This window comes from Nyctibius grandis, chromosome 6, assembly GCF_013368605.1.
Source record: "Nyctibius grandis isolate bNycGra1 chromosome 6, bNycGra1.pri, whole genome shotgun sequence".
Lineage (NCBI taxonomy): Eukaryota > Metazoa > Chordata > Aves > Nyctibiiformes > Nyctibiidae > Nyctibius > Nyctibius grandis.
In genome coordinates, this window is record NC_090663.1 from 64,791,701 (window position 1) to 64,795,082 (window position 3,382).

Below are 3,382 nucleotides of genomic sequence, written 5' to 3' on the forward strand. Positions count from 1 at the left end.
TTTCGATCACCAAGGATACTTGCAAGTAAGTATAGGACCCTGACAATCAGGATGCACAAACAGGTTTCACACAAGATTCTAGTTACCAAGTAATTTTCCACACAGAATTCGGATGCACCAGTTACACAATCCAGGCACACAAGCCACAAAGTTCTGATGAAGTTCTGGTCTACAAACACAACAAGCGGGGAGGGTAATCGTCTCAGGGAGGCGGCACGTAAATCTTCACAAGGCTCTGGCTAAACAGGGATTTTCGTCACACAACCCCCACCCCAATCGTCCCTGAGAGGCACACACAGAAAACCGGAACTCCACACACAAGACCTCCCACCCCGTACATCCCTGAGAGGTGAACACATAATACAGACACGTGATACAGATCAGAACTATCCGGGGTACACAGGAGAAACGAGGCAAAGTTAAAGCAGATTAGAAGCGCAAGCCAAAGTTAAAGCAGGCGAAGGGCGCAAGCTGAAGTTTAAAGCGGGCTGGAGGGCGACACTGTCGCTTTTAAGGGATCCTGCCAAGTATGCAAGTCCTCTATAATACTTTTCACTCCTCGCCTATCTTCCGATTTCAGGGGATATTGTTTTATCCTAACAGGCCGTGTTCTAAGTTTAACAACAGTCCATTCTGCATTTTTAGCTTTTCCAGGCATTCCTGAGGCCCACACTCCTGGATATACCTGGTTCTTTATTTCGTGTATAATTTCTTCCTTATTTTGGGGTTCAGTGAGAGCCAAACAAAATTTCAATGTGATTCTTTTCTGGTACTTTAAACTCAATCTCTCCATTTTTAAATTTTATTTCAGCATTCAATTGTTCTAACAAGTCTCTTCCCAAAAGTGGTCTAGGAGCATCAGGCAGGTAGAGAAATTTATGAATTCCTACACTTTTTCCAATTTTGAATTCTAATGGTTTCAAAAGAAAGCTTTCTCAACCTGCCCAGTTGCTCCCACAATGTTAATATTTTGTTTGGTTATTGACAATAAGGTCTGATTCAATACTGAAAAAGGTGGCACCTGTATCTACTAGAAATTCTACAGTTTTCTCTCCTTTCCCAAGCTGCATTTTTACCAAGGGTTCTGCTAGGGAAGATTCCCCTGGTTCCAGTCAGTCAGCTCCTATACCAGAAACCATTACCGATTTCAGTTTCGGACAATCCTTTTCCAGTGCCCCATCTGTTTACATACACACACTGATCTTTCAGGAGGGGTTGGTTTCCCCTCGGTGGAGCACTTGCACTTCGTCTCACAGCGTTAGTGTTATTTCCCGGTAAGTTCCAGAGGGTCTCTGGCCCCCCCTGCGGTGCGCAGAGCAGCCGCTGCAGCACCGGCAGCCGCTCCGCCCTCACTCTCCCCCTCCGAGTCTCCCTATTCTGACACGCCTGCCATGCAGTCTCCAGCAACCTCTCTAAATCTCTCACATCCATTCCTTGCACTTTCTGTAGCTTTCTCCTAATATCATCTGCCGATTGTCCCAAAAACAGAGATCCACCGTTCCCGGCAGAATTCCAGGCAGATTCAGAGCCTGCACCTGGGCTCTGGCCACTTTAACAAACACCGCATTCCCCGCAGTATCCAACATTGCGTCCACATCCTCCCAGTCAGGCTCCTGGGTTTTCACAATTAGTTCAGATCCTTTCGCAACCTTTTCAGGATCATCCTGATAATTCCCAGCAGCATCTCCTTCTCTATCTAATCTTTCATTCTGTGCACCAACCCTTAAACACTTTTGTACAATACTACAAGCCAAGCAACATCCTTTTAACCTCCCATTTTGCCTTTTTTTTTTTTTTTTTTTTTTTTTTTTTCCCTATCACCAGGACCATAGGGTCCTGGGGTGCTAAATTAATTCCACATTCCTTTTGCCACTCTGGGTGATTCCACAGAGTAAAGAACATATCTGCATAACCCACTTCATCCCATTTTCTTTGCCTTCTTAAAAATAACATAAGTTGTAACAAAGTATTGTAATCTAAAGTTCTGTTAACAGGCCATTTTTCTCCATCATATAACTTGTATAAAGGCCACCACTGATTACAATATTTTATCAGAGTCTTACAACTCGCAGTTTCTCCAGGTGGTCCCCCAATATCTTTCCAGTGACTCAGAATGCAGCCCAAAGGGCTCTTTTTCAAAACTCTACCCTGTTGGTTTCCCATTCAAAAATTTATAACACACAAAGACAGGGACTGGGGCCCGAACACTTACACACACAGAGACAACGATTAACAATTACTATAGCACACATTTCATTCACTTCGTACGTATTTGTACGTCTCACTCACACAATCATACAAGTTCAGATACAAAGTCAAGTTACAATAAACACATTTTCCTCTGAACATTCACTCGCCCCCCCGCCAAAACCCCGGGGAGACCAACAAAGGTACAGAGATCACAAAGTGAACAACAGCAGCTGCTACTCCTCAGATGACAAATGTCGACACAGGTTATTCAAAGATTTTCAAATACACGTATACCAAACACATACGTATTACTACGCATATGTAACCAAATGCCACCTGGCGGGGTTCTCACGAACCGCGACTTATGAGTAGCCCCAAATACAAATGCACAAACAAACGATCGCACTAACCAGAAGATTAATACGAATCGTACATGCAAATGTCAAAATCAAATACAAATGCACAAACAAACGATTGCACTAACCGGATGATTAATACAAATCGTACATGCAAATGTATGCCACCCGGCGGGGTTATCACGAACCGCGACTTATGAGTAGCTCCAAATGACCGGTCCCAAAAACAGAAACAAAAACAAAACAAAACAAACACAGAAAGAATGCCTTTTCTTACCAGTGGTCCTTGTCTGTCCCCACATGGATCCGCTGAATCGGAGAGTCCCTCCAGAGAAGTCTCCGGGGCCGGCCAAGGGAGTCTCCGACCCAGGGGTCCTGCAGCCGGACAGAGAGTCTCCTGCCTGGCTCGCCAAAACTGATACAAAAATCGGAGATCTCCAAACCCCCTTGCTTTCTAACTTTCCTCACCGAAGTGGGAAGCTAGGTGCGGCTGGGTAAGGAGTCCGAAAGAAAACTCAATAACACCAGAGTGTGTTATTAAGCAGGCATTCTTTATTGCAGCGCTGGGCAGCACTGGGGATTATCCACCATGAGTGCTCCGCCGGTTTGGCAAATTTTCAGAGAATATATACCATAACGTTATACATAGTCATAGGATTTCCGAGAAGTCATTTACATAGCCATGAGATATGCAAATGTCCGTTCGCATGCGCAGTTGTTTTCCCTGGTGGTCGTCGGGGGTCTTCAGATGAAGGCCGGTAGTCTTCCTCACTGTGTTCGCTGATTGACCCCTGCTTCTGCGCAAACTCAGTCTGAGGATCACGTAGGCCACATCC